The sequence below is a fragment of the Nuphar pumila genome, chromosome 13 (assembly GCF_984573655.1).
Source record: "Nuphar pumila chromosome 13, dmNupPumi1.hap1.1, whole genome shotgun sequence".
Classification (NCBI taxonomy): domain Eukaryota; kingdom Viridiplantae; phylum Streptophyta; class Magnoliopsida; order Nymphaeales; family Nymphaeaceae; genus Nuphar; species Nuphar pumila.
In genome coordinates, this window is record NC_143261.1 from 80434044 (window position 1) to 80459845 (window position 25802).

The 25802-nt window shown below is 34.8% G+C and overlaps 1 pseudogene; it reads left to right on the forward strand.

The window, feature by feature from the left end:
• Positions 1-16497: 16497 nt before the first annotated feature.
• On the forward strand, positions 16498-17245 carry LOC149818856 (uncharacterized; annotated as a pseudogene).
• Positions 17246-25802: the final 8557 nt, after the last annotated feature.

Below are 25802 nucleotides of genomic sequence, written 5' to 3' on the forward strand. Positions count from 1 at the left end.
TGCAACAAAATGGCAAGGTGAAAATGCAGTTAGAAAGAAGGTAAATCAAGATAAGAAGAAGAACAAGAAAAAATCTTATGATTCCTCCTCTCTCTCAACTTCTCATCTTTAATCTATTTTGTATCTGACGTGAGGGGTTGGACTTGTTTTTTCTACCTCCACAAGTCTTGTATATATATCAGGCTGTTTTTTTTTTAAAATAATAAGAAAGAGTGTGATTGTTTTGGATCGTGGATATAGGTTGAAGAGATCGAACTGCATAAAACTCTAAGTGTTATCCTTTTCCCTTCTTTTTGCTTGTTTTTCTTCATGATATCAGAGCCTTAAAGAGCAAACCTTCCTCCTTTCATAATTTTTTTTAACTCCTTGTTCATGGCTTCTCAAATATCTACCTCCTCTCAATCTCCATACCCATACCCATCGAGTCTAAACATATCAAGTTTTGTTACATTGAAGTTGAGTCAAACAAATTTTTTTGTTATGGAAAACCCAAATTATGGCCTTGGTTAAAAGCCAAGACATGCAAGGCTTCATCAATGGAGAAACTCCCATGCCGATGGCAACCAGTTTTTGAAGCACTATTGCCAAATGAATACAAGTGGTTCCTAATTCATCATACATTGCATGGAGAAGGTCTGATCGTCTTTTAAAAGGCTGGATCCTGGTCACTTTATCATAGAATGTTCTTTGAATAATCGTGGGGCTAGAAACATCACAGGAGATATGGTATGCTCTTGTTGACACATTCACCCAAGAATATTAGGAAAGAGAGCTTCACTTGATGCATCTTATGACAGTCCCAAGAAAGGTACAAGTTCTTTGCTCGAATATATTAGAAAGTTTAAGAGTACTTGTGATGATTTAGCTATGATTGGCAAGCGTGTCAAGGATGATGCAAAAAGTCTTTTAGCTTTTGCAAGGATTGAGGAGTGAGTATGAGTCTTTTGTAACCACCATGTTGAAACCCCACATTCCATCATATAAGAATTTCATCACTCAGCTCCAAAGCCACGAGGTTCGAAACAAATTACATGAAAAACCATCCAATCAAAATCAAGCTGCTTTTGTTGTTAGACGTGGTCAATATAAAAAGAGATGAATCAGATAATACAAGTTTAATTCTAGTGGTTGTGTTTTTTTTCAATCCGGTAGTGTTGGTGAATCTAAGAAAAATGAAAATCAAAATAAGAAAAAAGACCAAAACAACTTTCAAAGAAAGGGAAAAGAGGTCATTATTTGTCAAATATGACATAAAAAAAATCACACGACTATAAAGTGATATAACATATTTAACCATGCATTCTAAGATGATGATGTGCTACAAACTCTGGCAACTATGTCGATCTCAAACAACCAAGATTCGGAGTGGTTCCCGGATACGGGTGCATCGGCTCACATGATCGACAACTCAGGTAAATTGCTTAACTTGAAGCCATTTTCAAGAAATGATTATATCATGGTTGGAAATGGAGAAAAACTCTCCATTACCCATTCAGGTGAAGTTAGCTAGACTTAATTCAAGGCCTAATCCTATTTTTTTAAAAAATGTTCTCTATGTCCCTGACTTAAAGAAAGAACTTCTCTCAGTCAGCCAAATAACTTCAGAATTACTGAAAATGATTGTGTGCTGAAGGACAAGAAGACAGAGAAGATAGTGGCAACAGGGAGTAGAAGATGAGGGCTTTATGCTCTTGATGAAAGAGAAACAACTCCCTATTCAAACCGGTTCAGGACAACTTCCAGGGAAAGATGGCATGCTCGTTTAGGTCACCCTCATTTTAGTATCATTGATTTTCTTAAGAACTGAAGTTTTATTGATGTTTGCTCTCCTTTGAATAAAAATGTTATTTGTTCTAGTTGTCAACTAGGGAAAGCGTGCAAATTACCTTTTCTTAGTTCAGATGCAATGAGTGATGAATTGTTTGACAAAATACATTAACATATGGGGCCCGACTCCCATATTGTCTCGAGAAAATTTTAAATATTATCTAGTTTTTGTCAATGACAATACAAGATTTATGTGGTTTTATCCAATGAAATGTAAATATGAATTTTACGAAAAGTTTATACACTTTCATAAATATGTAGAGTGTTAGTTTGGAAATAGAATAAAAGTTTTCCAATCCGATGGGGGTGGCGAATATATGAGCAATCTTTTTAGAAAGTATCTTGATGATTTAGGAACTGATCACCAAATTTCATGCTCGCACACTCGAACAAATTGAAATATCAAAATGGAATCATAGAAGTATTACAGAACTTGGCCTTACTATTTTATTTAATGCTAATGTCCCAAAAGGATTTTGGATTGAGGCTTTCTTTGTTGCTGTATTTCTAATCAATAGTTTGCCTTCAACATCTCTCAAAATGGATTCCCCATTTTTCAAACTTTTTGGTAAACAACCAATTTATTTGAGTTTAAGGATTTTTGGGTATAAATGTTTCTCATAAAGAGATTACAACATAAACAAGTTTAAACCAAAGTCATTGCCATGCATTTTTCTGGGAGATAATGTCAGGTACAAAGGATATAAGTGTTTGCATCCTAGTTCTGAGAAAATATTAATGTTTCGACATGTCATTTTTGATAAAGATGACTTTTCTTTCAAAAAACCTGAAACTCTATATGATGTTTCCAAAGCCAAAGGGGATTTTTCCACTATGCAGGATTGGGAGATGGAGAAGTCAAACTCCAATGATGTCTTTGTTCAAAGATTTGAGCTCTTGCCAAACATCAGTTTTCAAAACTAGTCTGAGATTTTAAATGAAAATGAGCAAACTGTTCGAAGTCAAGTAGATTTGCTCAGGGAAGGTATTGGAAATGAAAATGAAAATATCCAACGTCCAGTCATTTTGAATGAAATAGAAGTCGAAGAAAATGTTCAGAATGTCATACAAAAAGGTCTTTGAGTGGGTCAAAATGAATCTCCTATCAATGAGAAACCTCGACCAAATAGTCAGTCTATGATGACATGAAGCATGCATGGGATTCACAAGCCAAATCCCAAGTATGCCAATGTGCACATAATGAAGTATGAATCTATTCCAAAAGAGCCAAAATCCATCCATGAGACTCTTAGTCATTCTGGTTGAAAAAGGCCATATATAAAGAAATGACAACTTTGGAACAAAATCACACATGGGACCTTGTTCCTTACAAATCAGATATGAATTTTGGTGGGTTCAAAATGGGTTTTTAAAATGAAAATAAAATCTGATGGAACTTTGGAAAGATTAAAGACTAGGCTTGTTGAACGTGGTTTTAATCAAGTAGAGGGTATAGATTTTTATGAAATTTTCTCCCTAGTTATCTGACATACTAGTATTAGAGTTGTTTTAATCATTGCTACTATCAAACAAATGAAAAATATGTCAACTTGATGTAAAGAATGTTTTTCTTCATGGGGATCTAAATAAAGTGGTCTTCATGAAACAACCTCCTAGTTATAAAGATAATTTTTTTAATCATGTTTGTAAATTAAAAAAGGCGCTTTATGGTCTTAAGCAGACCTCCCAAGCCTAGTCGGCTAAGTGTCTTTCTTATGGATTTTGGATTCATGTATAGCATGGCAGATTCGTCTATATTCATTTATCACTCTAATTAAAAAATACTAATTATTTTGCTCTATGTTGATGCCATGGTTCTTATAGGGGATAATGAATTGATGACGAAAGGTTTGATGGCTAAGTTACAAAAGGAATTTGCAATCAAAGACTTGGGAAAACTTCACTACTTCTTGGGTATAAAAGTTATGCATTCGAATGAGGGGTTGCTTTTATGCCAAACCAAGTATGCTTGTGTTCTTTTTGAGAAGGCAAATATGCAAAATTGTAAACCCGCTTTGACGCTCATGTCAACGAAAATGCAAATAGATAAAAGGCCACACAAAGATACTACAGAAGTTTGGTCGGAGCCCTCCAGTACCTAACCATCACTCGTCCTGAACTCTTTTTTAGTGTGAATTTTGTTAGTCAATTTATGTATGAGCCCATGATTGGACATTTTCAAGCAGTCAAGAGGATTCATATATACGTCAAGGGATCGACATACCTCAATTTAAAAATCTTGACTCAAAGTACTTTAGAATTACATGCTTTCTCTGATGTTGATTGGGCTGGTTGCCCCAATACCAGAAGATCCACAATTGTTTCTTTGAGAAACCATATTTGGTGCGTTTCGTGCCTAAGAATGCTATTTAGTGCCAAAAAATACCAGCTAGAGCTTTAACCAGAGCTTGGTTGGCGTTATTAGAAAAGAAAACTCAAGTGTTAAATAGGTAAACTATTATGCTTGCAAGTTGGTGCTATGTAATCCAAAAGATGAAAAAATAGAGCAAATTTTTTAATGGTGTTCTCCTGTTATCCTCTGTTCTTTAGTACCCTATTTCCGTTCTGTTTAAATATTTATGCTGTGTTTTATAGCAGACATATTTTAAGGCTGAATTAACATTATGATATCCGGTCTTGCTTAGGTAGTGATTACTCATCATTGGCTAGACTATGTACATGATCATCTTAGATGCAGAAAAAACTAGAGGGTGATATTGGTCACGACAATGACAGTTCCTACACAGTAAGAACAAAGATTGCCTTTCACCTTGATAGAACAATCTGACTTTGTAAACCCTTTCAGCAACTGATAATAAATTCTTTTATATATCAATTATAAAACCTATGATTTTTTGATATTTTATGAGAAACAAAGGCAAATCTTAAAATATTATTTGAAATTAAGATGAGATTTAAGTTATAATTAAGCTTTAATTTGAATTTAGAATGAATTTTAAATTTAGAAATTTATTCTGAATCGAGTTTTTGATTTTTAATTGGATTTAATCTGAAATTAAATTAGACTTTATTGAAATTTAATTTGAGTTTCAATTTAGTCAGGATTTGAATTGAGTGTGCATGTGAATTTGGAGTCTCATTGAATTTTAATTTCAATTTCTAAAATTTAAATCCGGATTTGGATTTAATTTGGATTTAATAAATGGATCTTTAATATTCTACATGGATTTGGATTTGATTCTAATTCTCATATAAACTATAATTAAATTAAGTTTCAATTCAGAATTTGAATTATACAATAATTTGAATCTTTGTCAAAATTAAACTTGGAATTTAAATTGAAATTGGATATAATACCTATGATTCTTTAGGATATTTTCAATGAATAAAATAATATTAATGATGATTTTTTTTAGAAAAGAGTATAAAAGTGTAAATTAGCCTACAATGAATGATAAAAAATATCTTATAAAAAATTAAAGTGATTCAAGTTGATTTTTAGTGAAATTCGCATTCAGAATTGAATTTATGAAAAAGATCAAATTTAATAAAATAAATAGTAAATTTTATCAAAATAAAGTAAAATATGATTTCAGACGAATTCAGAATAATTTGATATGTATGTAATGTAATTTCATTAAATTTTAATTTAGTTTTATGAATTTGAAATCCAAAATAAAAAATATGTTAATTAGTAAATTGATTTTTTATGGAATGAAAATTTTGATTTAATCAAGCTCTATAATTTAGTAGAGGTTCATAGGTGGGGCATTCCCTAGGGGGCCCAACCTATGTGAGCACCTCATCTCAGGTGGCACATGAAGTTAAAATTGTCATTCTTAAAGTTAAAAAAAACACAAGAAATTTGAAAACTTTCCAAAAATTAAAACAGGGGAACTAAGTCAACGGTTTCCAAAACATGAAAACCCTCCCAAGGGGGGAGGCATCCCATCCTAAAAGGTTCTCTAGGATGGGCTGATACATAAAAAAGAAAAAAATAAATATTATGGTAAGTATGAAAGAAGGAAAGAAAAAAAATGGCAAAGTCAATTGCTTGCCAAACAAGCAAGCCATGTTAGCTTGCCTTTGAGAATTAGTTAGTAAGCTAAGGAGCGGGACACCCCATGCTTGTGGGCTTCCATGGGCTTACTTGAGCGCATATAATATATATATATATATATATATATATAATGTTATACATATAGTTAATATAACTATATTATATAAGATATAAAGTATCATATATGTCATATAAAAAATAAGGTTAGAAAAAAAAAGAAAAAAAGAGAAAGATTAGAAAAAAGAAAACAAGGGCTAGAAGTTAGGGAATTTGGAAAGCTAAAGAAGGAAGAAATTTTATATATAGGCTGGCAATAAGGGGTTGCGTACTTATTTTCCATAAAATAAATTGACGTTCTTGTGTTATTCCTATTATTTGTGGTATATGCTAATAATAAAAGAAAATTAAAAATATAAAATAATGACCATGCAAAATAAATGTATATATTTATGAAAAATACCAAAAACGTTTCTAAGGAAATTATTTTTAGGATGACAGATCATTTTTCGATTTAATGGCTGTAAAATTATCATTTATTTGTAAGAAATTATTTTTGTTCATAGTTGAAATTCTTTTAATGGTGTATGGCATGCTGTGAGTGAAAAACAATAAAAAACTCAATTCAGTTTGAATATTTCTGCTCACCCGAATGCATATTATTCGCTACTGTGCATAACCAACCTGACCCATGTTTGGTAAATCATTCGTATCTCCCTCGTTTAGAGAAGTTTTTATCAACGATTTACTGTATTGGAAAGATAACAAAATTTCACATAATCTATGAAATTTTGGGTTCTATTTTCAAACTGTGTACAAAACAGTGACAATTGGAATAGAAAAGTGATAGTCGAAACAAAAAAAATATAGGCAAACACTAAACTATTCGTATCTCCCTTGTTTGGAAGAATTTTTATGAACAGTTTGTGGCATCAGAAAACTAATGAAATTTTCTACAATCTATCAGAAACTAAGCTCTATTCACAGATTCGCAAACTGTACATAGTACTATAACAATCATAACAGTAGGACAATTTGAAGGTCCAGCGGGTCCCAAACCAGCTAACGACTAGAATAATAGTGAACTCATATAATTAGGTAAAATGAGCACATGAAAGGATCATGATGAAAAATCAACCTAATTTGTGAATATCAATGGTGATATATCATGAAAGAAAAGTCCAGCTGCCTATTCCACTCTTTGCATTCTCTGTTGATACATAGTTGGACCAACTACTTATTTGTGGCTGCACCTTCAAATAGAACCTCGTTCATGTGTGCCCATACATGCTTCCACATGGTGACTACCCAACACCTTCATTCATAGTCATTTTCCCTCTACACCTAATGTTTTCAATAGTGGAGAATAAATGTGACTGGGCAAACTTATGTTCCAAAAAACCTAATGCAGTTTCTTGACTCATTCATACACAACAAAGAGGTGTGTCAATTGTGGGTCTTCCATGATGCAGCAGCAGCCATCTTAAAAGCATTGATCTTGAAGGTAAATTGCCCTCCAAAGGTTGTGGTTAGGTAGCCAAATAACTGAGGGAGGTCCTTGCACACGATAATGGGATGCCACCGTGAAAACCTCATCTTTCTCATGTTTCCATCATAAGCGATCTTCCCCAACCGACAATCAAACTACCTCCAAATCACCCATTATCATAACAACTGTTGTATAGAGTCACTGGTATGACGACATCCCACATGTAGTTGGGATCGACCAACTCTCCCCTACTTTTCCCCCTATTCCTCTACATATTTGAAATATGTCCAGGAACTTTTATCATAAGGAACCTCCATGCATGAGCCATACATCCCTTTAAAAAGAGGTCTTACTCCCATTTCTAACTTTCACCCTAATGCTAATTATAAAGAGTTTATAGACTTTTGTTGTAGCCCCTTCAAAAAACTGGACCCGGACTTTCATTTAAAAATTTCAACCCAATTTAAAGGCCAAAATCATGTAGCCCGTAATTGCTCTTCATTACCTCCCCCCCTCCTCATTGGCCATTGTTCACCACAATGGGTTATTAAAGCACCTTAGGTCCTTAATCCTCAACTCACCATGCAAGAGAGTTAATGTGATTACCTCTCAATTCATGGGGCGGCCTCACCTTCTTATCTTCTTTGGCCCTCCAAAGGAACCTTCTAAGCACCTTGTTGATGTTCTTAAGAACCGATTTGAGCATTAAAAAAAAAAAGGCTCGTAAAGTATTAGGCAACCGTGGCAAGGGCATGCTTCACCAAAATATATCTATTAGCTTTTGATAATACCTTTGCTTTCTACTATTTCACTTTACTATGGATTTTGTTTTTTACTCATGTCCAAAAACAAGCTTTTGTCACCCCCTCTATGCAATGGTATTCCCAAGTGCTTCATATATAGGTAACTCTTTTTGTTCACACTGAAAAAACCCTCCGGCCTCCATATTCTCGCTTTCATCATTAAAAAAAAAAACACGAAGTTGCTCTTCTCAGAGTTCACTTTCAAACCAGAAATTTCAAAAAAGATTTTAAGAATATGCCCCAAACTATACATATTTCCTTAGAAAGCTTCACCAAAGATTAATACGTGGTCAACATTTTGACCTTCATTGTTAACTTCTCTCGTGCATGGTTTAATTCTTAGTGTTGTATCAGTCTACATCTTTCTAAAATATATCAGGCATGGCTATATTATTGTTTCAGTACTTGGAAACTTCGAAATCAGATTATTTTTTGTCATCAATCTATGCCAAATCAGATGTTTTGGCTGAATACTATGAATAGGATCTGTGAACATGTGTTAATGTTACTCTTGATAATTTTAGTTTTGCATCATCCAATGGGTCAGCACAAATAGATGGCCTCCTCCTCCTCCTCCTCCCCAAGGGTGGTCACAACTTTCTATTTCTAACTTCTCTTCACATAAGCTGCAAACTGGTTTCACATTGCAGAATCGTCACGGTGCATTTCTGTGGTTGGGTTTTATAACAGTTTCTCACTCTTAATTTTTGGTTCAGTGGATATGTTGGTGAAGTTTCTTCTCAGGCTAAGCTGATAATTCAACTGTCTGGCATCAATCAAGTCCACATTATTAACGATTTACTTCTGAATCAAGATGGAAGACATGCACATCTTCAGCAGCTTGCTCAATGTTTTTGAGCTAAGACTTGTAGCATTAGACCTTGCACATGTGAGAGCAGGGGCGTAGCTAGGATTCATGTGAGGGGTGGGCAAACAGGGGTGTAGGAAAAAAAAAAATTATTTGTGCCATAGTCGGGGGTTCGGGGGCAGCGCCCCCGAAAAATTTTTTTTGAGATAAAAAAAAATGGCTACAATTATTAATAAAAATCTATTTCATATGGACAAATCAAACTATTTGCTGCAGTCAGGGCTGGGCTAGGACCGGGCTGGGCTACAAAAATGGATAAAAATCTATTTCATATGGAATCGGGGCTGGGCAAGGACTGGGCTTTAAAATTTTTTTTTTTTTTTTTAACTGTTTCGGGAGTCAGGACTGGGCTACAGCCCAGTCCTGCCCCCCCCTAGCTACGCCCCTGTGTGAGAGTATATCTCTGAAATCTCAATCGATGGGAACTTCATTTGGCATCACTTGAAACTCAAGTTGGGAAACTTAAAGTCTTATTTGAATTTCCATTCTTATTTGGATCCCATGGTATATATATATATATATATATATATATATATATATATATATATATATATATATATATATATATATATATATATCATGAAATGGAGGGTGAAGGATACACTTGGCATGTGTAGCTAGAACGTAGACCAAAGTTCATGAATTTCAACGCCTCAAGACCAAAGTTCATAGAAGCTGATATATGGATATATTCAAAGATATTCCAAGATGAGAAACTGAGATCCATTGGTTAAGACATTGTCGACTTCATGATCCAGCTATCACATCTGAATTTGAGTTCGAAAATTTGGTTACGTTTTCAGAGACGGACCTACATTAGGACTGGGGGCCGAGCCCCCCAAAGAATTTAAAACTTATATTGAAGCCTTTATGATCTGGCTGCTCACAATATAGGTAAAACAATTAAAATTTTCTGCCCCCCCTAAAGAAAAAAAATCTGGCTGCTCACCATACAAGAGAGAGAGAGAGAGAGAGAGAGAGAGAGAGAGAGAGAGAGACGATATGAAGAAGGTACGAATGTCATTTAGTTGGGGAGTTGGATCCAGGTCCTTTTATTTTTCCCATATCCTGGGATGGTAAAAGTGAAAACTAGGGGTTTGTTTTTCTGTTCACTGATTTGGATCTAGATCAGATTTTGTCCAATCTGGCTCCAGTTCTACCACCCGTTGAATTCTATCTAGCGACTGCAAATCCAAACCATTTCCTAATCCAAAACCTTTCATTATGTCTACATCACAATGAAACTTCCAAAATAACAAAAAGCAACCCAATAGGATATCAAGAAGAAGGGGATAAGGGTCACTTTCGGGGCGTGGCTGGGGGACCATAGCAAAGGGTGTGGTCCAATTGGAGGAGGACCACAAGGAGGTCTTTTGGGTCCCCTCTTTGCTTTTATGGACCACTCCATGCCAGAAAGTATATCAATCCTTTTTGTTCTTTTAGATCATGTGCTCCCAGCCTAAGGGAAAGAAACAAATATTTTCCTTGGTCATGCTCATGTCGTCGTACCATCACAAGCCCAGATGACCAACGGGGGGCTCCGTTTGGTTCGTAGGAGGTGCTCCTCTCCCTGTGGTGGGACGTTGCAGGTTCAAAACCCTAGTGGTACGTTGAATAATCACTGCTGAGGGTCTGCCTAACCCCAGCTTGCCTTTCACATTTGACTTAGATCAACTCGATCCCAGCTCTGTTCAGTTTGGCTTGGTCAAATCCTCTCCTATATCTTCATTTACTTTGCTTCGAAGACTCTTTTAGGTTGGTCAAAACTATACCACTAGAGTCTGGGCTTGGTAAAGAAGGAAGTTGCTAATAACTAAGCTCGGTTTGGTTTCATAATGAGCTCATGAAATGGAGTCGTACTTAGCTTGAAACTATTTTTTTATGCTTGTTCCATAAATATTGGAATCTTAATTTAAAAGGGCTTTGGAAGCATGCCTCCCAAACAGAAAAACTTTGAGCATCCTCAAAATAGGGGAAAGTGTGAGGAAATACGTTTTTTATTTGTGGCACTACAAGAAATTACTTTTTTACTGGCATGGCTCTTATAAAGCGCCAGTATAAAGGTATGTTATGCGGGTGTGACATACATTGCGTTAATATAACATCTTTACTGGCGCAAAACAGGCTGATGTCAGTGAAGTAAACAACTTTACTTTCGCAAAATAAGCTCATGCCAGTAATGATGGAGAGGGTGGTGTATGTTCACCCCCGATGATTCACTGAATCCCACGTCTGTGTTCGGGGGTCTCAAAAAGCACCACGTATATAAGCACATGGTGCTCGTATTCCCGTGTATGTTGACATAACTCAGCATTGGAGTCTGGTTCGGTTGCAAAGACTTAAGTACCCTTTCTTGCTATTCTTGCCATAAAATGATGGTTTAAGAAAATGACAAAAATGTCCTTCATTCAAAAAAAGAAAACAAACGGTTCAAAAAAAGGACAAACATGTCCTTCATCCAGAAAGTCGAGGATGATGTTGACTCTTCAAAGTCTACACAGCGAAACGAACCTTAGCCGACGATCCGATGGTGATCTGGCGAAACGATGGTGAACCGACGATCCGATGGTGAGCCAGCGATCCGATGGTCATCCGACGAAACGAACCTGAGCCATCAAAAATGTCTGTTTGAACTTTTCATCGTCATCTTCTTCTTCTTCCTTCTCCGTAAAACACTACAAAACCCTCTCTCTCTCTCTCTTTCTCTCTCTCTAGAGAAGAAATCAAGGGAGGCAAAGAGTCCCTCCTAGAGAAGGCCATGAATATCAACCCTCTCACAATCTCTCCCTTCTCTTTTTACTTCTGTGCACATCCAGCAGACGATCCTACATGCGCACTGACTGTAGCATCGTTCAACTTGATTCATTGTGGAGCCTGATTCAATGTTTTTGCCCTTACAGGAGAGGGGTTTGGGGGCTCCTCCCAGCGTGGGTAGCATCATTCAACTTGATTCGTTTTGGAGCCTGATTTAGAGTTTTTGCCCTTACAGAAGGGGGGTCCGGTGGCTCCCCCTTCGACGCGGGTCCCTTGTATAATTTTTTTGGGTCCTTGTATAATTTTTTTTTTATTTTCTTTCCCTCTTTTAACTATCGAAAAAGTGCAATAAAGCATTTTGTTTAATCGTGAGGCTCATGTTTCCTTCGGTTGTTTCTTGCTCGAGATTTTCGTAACACCCCTTTCCACGATTTTTCTATTTTTCTTTTTCTGTTTCTTTTCCACCATTTTTTCAATGACTCCTCTACAGCGATTTATAGTGTTTTCGGGTCTCCAACGAGCCCCACAACGATTTATAGTGTTGTTGGATCTCACTACAGCGATTTGTAGTGTCTTTCGCAAATCACTATAGCGATTTATAGTGTTATTCAGTAAACAAATCGCTATAAATCGCTACCCGAATCAGGACCAACTTGTTAGGGCTATATCTCCCTAACCGAAGGTCATATTCCAAATCCGTAAAAAGTGGTATCTTTGTTATTGAGTCTAGTTTATTTCTGTAAATTTGTAGCAATTTCTATGGCCATTTCATTCTCCATTTTAACTAAAATCTAGACCCATATTAAGGCATAATCTCCATTTTTTACTAGAAAACCTTCTCACACTGAAGCCAACTTTTAAGGCATAATCATTGTAAAATTTATATGCACCTTCCTCATTATTAAACTGCATTCCTTCTACCGAAACATAGTCAAGTGTACTTTCATGTACATTCCCAGTGCCTACACTTTTGTAGTGTTGTGCAACTCAAATAACACAGAATAATAGGGATATAGTTTTTAGTTAAAATAGGGAATGAAATGACCATAGAAATTGCTGAAAATTTACAGGAATAAACTAGACTCAATAACGAAGACACCACTTTTTACAAATTTAGAATATGACCTTTGATTAGGGAGATATGACCCTGACAAGTTGGTCCTAATTTGGGTAGCGATTTACAACGATTTGCTTACTGAATAACACTACAAATCGTTATAGTGATTTGCGAAAGACACTACAAATCGCTGTAGTGAGATCCAACAACACTATAAATCGTTGTGGAGCTCGTTGGAGACCTGAAAACACTATAAATCGCTGTAGGAAGGCCCGACAATGCTACAAATTGTTGTTGGAAGACCAGACAACACTATAAATCACTGTGGGCTCGTTGGAGACCCGACAACACTAAAAATCACTGTAGGAGAGTCATTGAAAAAATCATGAGAAAGAAACAGGACCCGACAACACTAAAAATCATGAGACCCGCGTCGGGGGGGGGGGGGGGACCCCCCGGACCCCCTCCTGTAAGGGCAAAAACTCTAAATCAGGCTCCACAATGAATCAAGTTGAACGATGCTACCCATGCTGAGAGGAGCCCCCAAACCCCCTCATATAAGAGCAAAAACTCTGAATCAGGCTCTATAACGAATCAAGTTGAACGATGCTACAGTCAGTGCGCAAGTCAGTCGATGTTTGATGGAGCAATGTAGGATCGTCTGCTAGATGTGCACAGAAGTAGAAAGAGAAGGGAGAGAGAGTGAGAAGGTTGATGTTCATGGCCTTCTCTAGGGGGAACTCTTTGCCTCCCTTGATTTCTTCTCTAGAAAGAGAGAGAGAGAGGGTTTTACAGTGTTTTACAGAGAAGGAAGAAGAAGAAGATGGCGATGAAAAGTTCAAACAGACATTTTTGATGGCTCAGGTTCGTTTCGCCGGATGACCATCGGATTGTCGGCTCACCATCGGATCGTTGACTCACCTCCTGTAAGAGTAAAAACTCTAAATCAGGCTCCATAATAGTCAATGTACAGGTCCGTCGGTGCTTGATGGAGCAATGTAGGATCTTCTGCTGGATGTGCACAGAAGCAGAAAGAGAAGGGATAGAGAGAGTGAGAGGGTTGATGTTCATGGCCTCCTCCAGGAGAGATTTCTTTCTCGGATAATCCTGCAGTGCAGAGACTTCGTATTAAATAATCATCTTCGGGGCACTTAAGTCTTTACAATCACTCTTTTTCTAGAATCGTTATTTTTTTTGGCACCAATGGAGGAGAGGGTACTTAAGTCTTTGCAATCACATCAAACTTCAATGCTAATTAATGCTGACAAACATGGGGATACGAGATGTACATGCTTAAATACGTGGTGCTTTTTGGGACCCCCCGAACATGAGATGTGGCTATCGGCCTTGTTCAGAGGGGGAACATATAACCTGCTCCGGTAATGATGTATGTTATACTGACACAACAATAGTTTGTGTCAATATAATGTTATTATTTTGGGCATATTTTTATACATTCTTATGCATGATCTTGTGCATACTTAATGTTTAAATGCCCATGTTTTGTTGTTTTATGTGTGTTTTCTATTAAGAAAGTTTTGGTTCAAATTTTGCAAGAAACGAAGCTAAAACAATCAATTTGGAGCAGTTTGAAGGTATCCAGATCAAATCCTGAGGTAAATACTAGTCAAAATCCAAAATTTGAGGGTTGATCCATTTCTAGAGGGCCTAAAATACCTTAGTGGAGAGTCAACCACCTTTTAGAATTAGTGTAAGTTTTAACATTGTTTTAGAAAATAGTTGTTGAGTTGAGGTGTTTTATAAATTTTGAAAAACAAGCCTTTCTTTAATAATTTTACAAAACTAACTATCTAACCCTAGAATAGCTCATTTAAGCTATGATGGGACATGTGAGAGCCATCTTTGCCTCCTCCTTCTAACCCAAGGCCCTACCTCGTTCATGGTGCCATTAGAGCCTCTTCTCCAGCCTAGATGCTGTCATGATGTTGGCCAAACCCTTCTTTCTGCCTAGTTGGCATCCTCTTTTCTCTTCCACATCCATTGCTCAACGAATAAGGCCACACGCAATCGAGGGAATGGTGAACCTTGTAGATTTCAACTCAGAAGAAAGGCAGCCACGTGCGTGAATAGGTACATACCACTTTTTTCTCCCCCAAGCTTCTCAAAGACGCCAAAAGGTACGCTCTTTAACCCCTTCTTTAGTTTAAGTGCATATAGATTATGATTTTTTTTTGTTTTACTTTTCTCTTCTTTTTTCTGCACATCGCATTGTATATATTTCATTGAGGGTCACATATTTGCATATGTCTTTACATTTAATTACGCATTAAAATTAGTTTTTTTTATTTTGTTAAAATATGTTTTTGAAAATCGACAGCTAGGGTAGCCAGTCGGCCAGGTCTGATCAGCCACAAATGGTCGACCCAACCTGCTTGTGTTGATTTTTTTTTGTTCTAGTGGACAAGTATTAACTTTACTATTTTTTTAGGTCAGCATAGGGTAATGATTTTAACCAAGATTCATGCGAGTTTAATGATAAAAATTTGGATTTGAACAGATTTCATAAAACTGAAACTGAGTTTCACGTGTTTTATGAAATCAGTTTTGGCAAAACTGAAACTGAGTTTCACGTGTTTCATGAAATCATTTTTTTGTTGGCAAAACTGTGCCCTAGACTTTTCCTAGTTAGAGTTATTTGTTTTCTTAGATTTAGTTGCAGCAACCTGTTATAATTTGCTTTATTTCAATTATTTGTTTTACTTAAACTAACCGTAGCTAGATTAGATAGTCTAACTTGTCTTCATTTTTTTTTTTGTGTTTGTTTCATGTTTTGCAGGTGGTCTCGGGAGTTGATTGAGTTTAGGTCATCCCAGGGTTGAGGTGGACATACCGAGGCACGTCCGTACACACGAGGACAACAAGAGCGAGTTCACATGCAAACAAAGATTTGTTATTTTTTTAGTATTAGGGCATTAGGCCAATTATTTATGTTGGGTTGTAATAAATTTTTTTATTTTTGCTCAAACATTTTAAGACCACTGCAGATCACCTATAGGCAAGACTTTCCCTAATGAGCAGTTGTTGACTGTCCAGAGCACACGTGTTCCTTGGTTTGCACACATTATAAATTATCTGGCGATCGGATCCATACCTGAGCATTGGTCTAAAAGCGAGATACAACGCTTTAAGGATCAGGAAAAGTACTATTTCTAGGAGGACCTAGAGTTATTCAGAGCATATGCAGACTAAGTGATTTGCAAATGTGTACCAGAGGTGGAGGTGGAATCGATCTTGAGTTTTTGCCATTCCTTAACATGTGGAGGCCATTTTAGTGGTCACAAGACGACTGCTAAGGTTTTATAGTTTGGATTTTATTGGCCAACACTACATAAAGATGCAGTGAAGTTCTGCAAGAAATGTGTCTGCTGCCAATAGATGGGCAATTTGTCCAAGCGAGACATGATGTCATTGGTTTCCATTATGATTGTAGAGATATTTGATGTGTGAGAAATCAACTTTATGAGACCATTTCCACAGTCATTCGGTCATTTATATATATTATTGGCAGTGGATTACGTCTCAAAATGGGTAGAAATGGTATCCACCAAAACCAATGACCACAAAGTGGTGCTTAAGTTCATTAAGCACAATATTTTTAGTCGGTTTGGTGTGTCATGTGTGATTATTAGCGATGGGGGTAAACACTTTAAGAACATCTACATGGCTTCCCTTTTACGAAAGTACTTGGTGTTCCACAAAATTGCTACCCTATATCACCCACGGATGAGTGGCCAGGCCGAAGTCTCGAACAAGGAGATTAAGCTCATTCTGGAAAAGATGGTTAGACCAGACTGCAATGATTGGTCACAGAGATTAGATGATGCACTCTGGACCTACCGCACTGCGTACAAAACTCCCATTGGCATGTTGTCCTATCAATTAGTTTTTGGAAAGTCGTGTCATCCACCAGTTGAGCTAGAGCATAGAGCATTCTGGGCAATTAAGAAATTTAATTTCGATATTGCCCAAGCAGGAGCAGAGTGATGACTGCAGTTGAGCAAGTTAGAAGAGCTACGTAATGAGGGGTATGAAAATGCCAAAATCTATAAAGAACGAACAAAGGTGTTTCATGACAAGCACATTCAACGAAAGTCGTTCATCCAAGGGCAAAAAGTTTGACAGTGTTTGAGCCACATTGTTAGAGAAGTATTCTCATATGGTGTTACATTAAGATGAAATTGACAGACTTTTCAACAACTAGTTACAACTCTTCCTAGGAAAGCTCAGATTGAGATGGGATTGACCTTACATTGTTAGAGAAGTATTCTCATATGGTGTTATGACAGTGTTTGAGCCACATACGAGGAGGATATTCAAGGTCAATGAGCAGAGACTGAAGCCCTACATCTCGGATCTCACTACGGGGCAGGATATTGAGTCTCTGGAACTCATCGATTGCCAGGACTAGGGCAAGCACTTTTATTTGTATCATAACTTAGGATAGGATTTGTGTGGTTTGCATTTTGTTCTTTCTCTTCTAGATAGGGTTTTAGTAGTGTCATGTATATATGAATCTTATGTATTTTTTTTAGTGTTATGAGTTTGTAGGTATAGGACAAAAAGGAGCCTCATAGGAGCAATTGCAAAGCCAACTCAGCAAAAAACCACACATCTGAGAATGCATGGTGGTGGTGCAAGGACATAGTGACAACTAACTCAAGTGGGTTCCAACTCATGCACAAGTTGTATCTATCCTTATCCTTACATTCCTTAGGTGTGCATTTGCTTTTTCATTTTGCATTATAGTATGCCACTTAGGATAGTGTCATTTAAGCATGGGAGATTGTATGGTATGCACACCCCAAAATTTTTCTATCCATGTATCTGTTTTCATTAAAACTCATAGAAATTAGGATTTGAGAAAACAAGTTTCAACATTATATTAGTGATTTTTAGAGGTTGTGATATTTTAGAGGATTTTTAAGCCCCATATAGAAAAATTTTCTGAAACCAATCTAGAGTTAGTGGTTATTTATGTGGAGTTCAACAAAAAAAAAATGTATATGAATGTTAAAGTTTATTTTGAACCATATGTATGCATATGCATAGATTGTGTGAAAAAGAACAAAGTAATGAATATATATAAAAAGAAAAGAGCACACATGTAGTTTGTTTTGATTGTCTTAGTTGATCCTTAGTAGCTGGGTTCAAATACAATATAAATTGTTTGCGCTCACGCGAACGGACAACTAGGATGGTCAGACTTTTTGTCTAGTCAACACCTGTGGCCTTTTGGGTTTGAGCAATTAAGCTTGAGGGGTGTTCTACACCTGGTGCCCTAAAGCCAACTGGTTTGGGAGCCTCGACCCAAAGCACAGTACATGGACCCATTAGAAAGCCAAAGAGGTGTAGGCATTGCACACGATAGGGAGAAAACTATACGTAGCTATGAAAATCTAGAGCCTAGTGACTCGAGCAATTAAGTCTGAGGGATACTCTATATCTAATGTCTTAAGGTCATTTGGCCTGAGAGCCACTGACCCAAAGCTTGCTACGTGAGTCATGAAAGCTTAAAAATTCACATAGTGCTCAGAAAAGAAAAAGAAAAGAGCCTAATGAAAATTCATTGCTTAGAAAAACTTGTGAAAATCTGTGCAGAAAACATATATGTGAGGATAAATGGGTAATAATATGAATATGCATGATTTTCTAAGAGAGAGACATAAATAAGTGCAAATTTTAAAAAGGTAGAAAGAGAAATTTTACTGTTGTGGTGGCGTGATTTGACTTTAATTTATTATGAGAGTGCAATTTCATAAAATATGTGTCAAACTAGCTTTCTTGAATGCCTGATATTTTTTAAAAAGATTAAATGCATACATGACAGAGATGTTTGTGGGTAGCATCACTGTAGACCCTCACAAGACTTTACTCATTCATTGGGATAACCTAGGGGTTTAAAGGGCTTGTTGCATACGCTAAATGCAACCGTGATTTCTACGAAAGTGAGTTAGGTTAGTTAGGTGTTGTACAATAGTTTTTGCATTTAGGCCTTTGCATTGCATGTCTTGTTCTGCTTTCTTTTAGTTTAGGAATAAAGTTTTGCTCGAGGACTACAAACAATAAACAAGGGAAAATTTGATCATGCATATTTTGCGCATATTTTTATACATTCTTATGCATGATCTTGTGTATACTTAATGTTTAAATGCCCATGTTTAGTTGTTTAATGTGTGTTTTCTGTTAGGAAAACTTTGGTTTGAATTTTGCAAAAAACGAAGCTAAAACGAGCAATCTGGAGTAGTTTGAAGGTATTCAGACCAAATCCCGAGGTAAGTACCAATCCAAATCCAAAATTTGAGATTTGATCCATTTTTAGAGAGCCTAAAATACCTAAATACACATTGTGGGGAATCAACCACCTTTTAGAATTAGTGTAAGTTTTAACATTATTTTAGAAAATAGTTGTTGAGTTGAGGTGTTTTGTAAATTTTGAAAAACAAACATTTCTTTAGTAATTTTACAAAACTACCTATCTAGCCCTAGAATAGCTTATTTAAGCTATGATGGGATGTGTGAGAAACATCTTTGCCTCCTAGGAATTGCCACCCCCTCCTTCTTCCGCTTCCCCCTTCTGACCTAAGGCCCTACCTCATTTGTGGTGCCATCGAAGCCTCTTCTCCATCCTAGATGTTGTCATGATGCTAGCCGAACACTTCTTTCTCCCTAGCCGACACCCTCTTTTCTCCCGCACACTTCTCCCATATCCGTTGCTCGGCGAAGAAGGCCACACACAATCGAGGAAATGGTGAACCTTGTGGATCTCAACTCAAAAGGAAGGTAACCACGTGCGTGAATAGGTACAAAACACTCTCTTCTTTTCCAAGCTCCTCAGAGACATCGAAAGGTATGCTCTTTTCTACCCCTTCTTTAGTGTAGGTGCATATAGATTAGGATTTTTGTTGTTTTGCTTTTCTCTTTTTTTTTTGTATATTGCAGTGCATATATTTCATTGAGGGTCATGTATTTGCAACTGTCTTTATATTTAATTTAGTATTAAAATTAGTTTTTTTATTTTGTTAAAATCTATTTTTTAAAACTGGTAGCTAGGGTATCTAGTCGGCCAAATCCAATCTGTCGGCCAGGTCTAATCAACCACAAACGATCGACCAAAGCTGTTTATGTTGATTTTGTTTTTTTCTAGTGGACGAGTATTAACTTTACTACTTTTTTTAGGTCAACATACGGTAACGATTTTAACCAAGATTCATGATAGGTTAATGATAAAAATCTGGATTTGAACATATTTCATAAAATCGAAATCGAGTTTCACGTGTTTTATGAAATTATTTTTGGCAAAATCGAAACTGAGTTTCACGTGTTTCATGAAATCATTTTTTTTGTTGGAAAAATTATTCTCTAGTTTTTTCCTAGTTAGAGTTATTTATTTTCTTAGATTTAGTTGCAACAGCCTGTTATAATTAGCTTTATTTCAATTATTTGTTTTACTTGAACTAACCATAAATAGATTAGATAGTCTAGCTTGTCTTTATTTTATTTTATTTTTTGTTTTCTTGGTGGTCCCTAGAGCTGATTGAGTTTAGGTCATCCCAGAGTTGAGGTGGACATACTGAGGCATGCCCGTACACACGAGGACAACAAGAGCGAGTTCGCGAGCATAAGTAGATTTGTTATTTTTTTTAGTATTAGGTTATTAGGCCAATATTTATGTTGGGTTGTAATAATTTTTTTTTTGCTCAAATATTTGTAATGAGTTTGATTGCACATTTGTTTACTTTCAAGACAATGAAGAATGTGTTTTGTTTGGAGTACAAGGTTTTAACCCATTTTCCTGTGTTCGACCTAGACTTCACCACTAGTGTGAACCGATTATTTATAATTTGATGCATGGTTTACACTGATAATTTTTTACTAAAAATATATTTTAAAAATACTTTTTAGAAAAGTTTTATCAATTGCCTATTTTGTGATTTATTTATTAAATGCATGCTAAATATATTTTTTTTAGATAAATGATTTAGATTTGGGGGTTTTGTATTTTAATTACCTATATTATGATTTATTTATTAAATGCATGCTAAAAATATTTTTTTTTATATATGATTTAGATTTTATGAGTTTTACATTTTAATTGCCTATTTTGTGATTTATTTATTAAATGCATGTTAAATATATTTTTTTCTCATATATGATTTAGATTTTAGGTGTTTTATATTTTAATTATCTATTTTATGATTTATTTATTGAATGCATGCTAAATATATTTTTTTTTCAGATATATGATTTAGATTTGAGGGGTTTTGCATTTTAATTGCCTATATTATAATTTATTTATTAAATTCATGCTAAATATTTTTTTCATATATGATTTAGATTTTAGGAATTTTACATTTTACTTGTCTATTTTATAATTTATTTATTGAATGCATGTTAAATATTTTTTCATATATGATTTAGATTTTAGGGTTTTATATTTTAATTGCTTATTTTATAATTTATTTATTGAATGCATGTTAAATATGTTTTTTTTATATATGATTTAAATTTTAGAAGTTTTATATTTTAGTTATTTGTTTTGTAATTTATTTATTGAATGCATATTAAATATATTTTTTCTCATAGATGATTTAGATTTGAAGAGTTTTATATTTTAATTGCCTATTTTATAATTTATTTATTGAATGCATGTTAAATATATATTTTTTAGATATATGATTTAGATCTTAGACATTTTATATTTGAATTGCCTATTTAGTGATTTATTTATTGAATGCATGTTAAATATATTTTTTTCATATATGATTTAAAATTTAGGGGTTTTACATTTTAGTTATTTATTTTGTGATTTATTTATTGAATGTATGTTAAATATATTTTTCCTCATACATGATTTAGATTTGAGGGGTTTTATAGTTTAATTACCTATTTTATGATTTATTTATTGAATGTATGTTAAATATATATTTTTTAGATATATGATTTAAATCTTAGATATTTTATATTTTAATTACCTATTTAGTGATTTATTTATTGAATACATATAAAATATTTTTTTTTATATATGATTTAAATTTTAAGGGTTTTATATTTTAATTACATATTTTATGATTTATTTATTGAATACATGCTAAATATATTTTTTTTCTCATATATGATTTAGATTTTAAGGGTTTTACATTTTAATTTTTTATTTTAAAATTTATTTATTGGATACATGCTAAAAATTCAGGTTATACAATGTCATTAAACTATAAAATTATTCTATATATATGTGTGTGTATGTGTTCATAATTCTTTCATATATGTTTATTTACAGGGCTTGCATAGAAGTGTGGTGCACCTCAGGTTCTTAGACTGTCTATTCTTCATTAAGTTTTTGAACTTCAAAATTATTTGTATATATTTATGACAAAACTTGTTTATTTTTTTGTTTGTTATTTGATATTGTTTATATGTATAATTTTTTCCATACTGGTTTGACTTTTAAAATTGTCTCATCATTCAACATGCTTTAAATAATTTATAAATGTTGTAGTCATAAATGTTGGAGTTATGGAGAATGCAATTATAGAGGGTTGATAAAAGAAATATAGAGATGGAAAGATTATTTTGATAAGCTATTTAATGATAGTCATGCTCAAGATCTTGGAGACTTCTCCATTCCTTTTCATGAGATAAATCGTGACTTCATGCGCAAGATTCAAAAGAAAGAAATTGCAGAGGCTTTGAAGAAAATGAAATCAAGAAGGGCAGTTGGCCCAGATGGTATACCTATCGAGGCTTGGAAATGCTTGGGAGAGAAAGGTTTAGAATGGTTGACAAATCTTTTTAACTTGATTTGGCGAACAAATAAGATGCCTAATGAGTGGAGGAAGAGTACTTTGGTGCCTTTATATAAGAATAAGGGTGATATACAAGATTGCACAAACTATCGTGGTATAAAACTCATGAGTCATACTATGAAACTTTGGGAGAGGGTGATTGAGTCTAGGTTGAGGAAGGTTGTCATGATATCGGAGAATCAATTTGGTTTTATGCCTGGAAGATCAACTATGGAAGCTATACATCTTCTTAGACAACTTATTGAAAGATATAGAGAGAGGAACAAAGATTTGCATATGGTTTTTATTGATTTAGAGAAGGCATACGATAGAGTACCTAGGGACGTTCTCTGGTGGACAATGATGAAGAAAGGTGTTTCTCTCAAGTACATTAGTATAATTAAAGATATGTATGAAGGAGTAGTAACCAATGTCCGCACTTGTGGAGGGGTGACAACCAATTTTCCGATAACGGTTGGGTTACATCAAGGATCTGCTTTAAGCCCTTTCCTATTTGCGATAGTGATGGATGAGCTTACGAGATCAATTCAAGAAAATGTACCGTGGTGTATGTTGTTTGCTGATGATATTGTTTTGATTGATGAGTCTAGAGCTGGGGTTAATGCTAAGTTAGAATTATGGAGACAGACATTGGAAGCTAGAGGTTTTAAGTTGAGTAAGAGTAAGACTGAATATATGGAATGTCGGTTTAGTAAGCAACGAAGTAGTGATGGGAGTGTAGTGAAGCTTGGTGAGCAAGATATACCGGTGAATGATTATTTCAAATATTTGGGATCCATCATTCAAAAGTATGGAGAAATTGATGGAGATGTAAATCATAGGATAAAGGTTGGGTGGATGAAATGGAAAAGTGCTACTGGAGTGCTGTGCGATCATAGAATGCCATTGCGGTTGAAGGGAAAGTTTTATAGGACGACTATTAGACCCGCTTTACTATATGGTACGGAATGTTGGGCTGCCAAGAGACATCATATTCAAAAAATGAGTGTAGCTGAGATGCGGATGCTTAGATGGATGTGTGGAAATACAATAAAAGATAAGATTCGGAACGAAGAGATACGTAAGAAGGTAGGTGTTGCACCCATTGAAAATAAGATGCGAGAGAATCGTTTACGGTGGTTTGGACATATTCGGCGAAGGCCTAATGATGCTCCAGTTAGAAGGTTGGAGAAATGGGAAAATATATTAGTTAAAAGAGGTCGGGGTAGGCCTAGGAAGACTTGGATGGAGATGATAGGAAAGGATATGAATGCTTTGAACCTCACCGAGGACATGGCGTTGGATAGAAATGATTGGAGGAAAAGGATTCATGTGGAAGACCCAAAATGAATTTCTTTTTTGGTTCATATCGCTGACCCCAATTGTTTTGGGATGAAGGCGTAGTTGTTGTTGTTTGTTGTAGTAGTGTGTATGAATGCTTTGCATATTGTGTTTCTTGCAGAGCTTTAATTATGAATGTTGAGGTTATGAAAGATGTAGTTATGGAGGGTTGAAGGAAGAAATATAGTAGTGTATATATAAATGCTTTGCATGTTGTGTTTCTTGTAGGGTTTCAATTATAAATATTAGAGTTATAGAGGACTAAATGAAAAGATATAGCAGTGTTTGTATGAATACTTTCATGTTGTATTTTTTGTAGGGTTTCAATTGTGAATGTTGGAGTTATGGAGAGTTGGAAGAAGAAATATATTAGTGTGTGTATGAATGCTTTGCATATTGTATTTACTGCGAGGTTTTAATTGTGAATATTGAAGTTATTAAAGATGTAGTTATAGAGGGATAAAAAAAGAGATATAATAGTATGTGTATGAATTTTGAATAATTGAATGAAAGAATGAATGTGTAAGCAAGTTTTGTAGTCAACGAATGATTTGATTCATAAATAAATGAATGTATAAATACTTTTTGTATTCAATGAATGTATAAGCAAGTTCATGAATCAACCAAAGAATAAATGAATGTATGAATATATGAACAAGTTCATGAATGAATGTATAAGCAATTTTTGTATTCAATGAATGTATAAGCAGGTTTATGAATGAATGAATGAACAAACATGTATATATTATTAAATGTATAAGTAGGTTCATGAATGAATGAATGAACAAGTATATATTATTGAATGTATAAGCAGGTTTATGAATGAACGCATATATATTATTGGATGTATAAGAAAGTTTATAAACGAATGAATAAATGAATGGACATGCATATATTATTGAATATATAAGCAAGTTCATGAATGAATGAACATGAATACATTATTGAATTTATAAGTAGGTTCATGAAGAAATGAACATGTATATATTATTGAATGTATGTATGAGCATGTTATGAATGAATGCATGTATAAACAAATTGATAACCAGAAAAAAAAAAAATCTTTACTGGTGCAAAAATTTTTGTGCTAGTAGCGACCACTTTTTTGAAGCATTTTTCGTGCCAGAAAACATCACTTTACTAGCCCAAAATACATGCTAGAAAACAACACTTTTTTGGAGTTCAAATGTATCAAAAAGAGTTATATTTACTGATGCAAATTTCGGGCTAGTTAAATGATATTTTCTTGTGCAAAAAATGTGCCAAAAAAGAGGCCTTTACTGGCGTGAACTTTTTTCAAGTAAAGATGTTATTTTTTTTAAATAAAATGCCAAAAAATCTCTTTATTGGTGCCATTTCTACGTCATTAAAGAGATTTTTATTGGCACAAATTTAGCACTAATAAAGACAATGTTTACTGGCTCTACCATTTCGCACCAGTAAAGGATATACCGACATGACCTATTATGTCACACTTAGACGTATCAATAGCGCCAGTGAAACCCTTTACTTGCATGATTTTGGTGCTAGTAAAGGTTGAATTTCTTGTAGTGTGGGGAGCACCCTATGTAGTGGGAAGAACCTTTCTCATGTGCTCCCCAATTTCCTACCATTTGATATTCAATCGCTTCTAACTTGCTTCCTATTTGCTTCTTAGTTCTACGTTATGTCACAATATTACAACTAAAAGGATAAGAGATGCCATTTCTTTGTATTTTTTTCATTAATAATAGTATATAAGTACACACGATGTGAGGGCAAGTTGGAGTATCCCTGTGATATAAGTTCAATCTCACTTTTATCTTACATTATTAAATATCTTTTACTTTTGTTTGGATATTT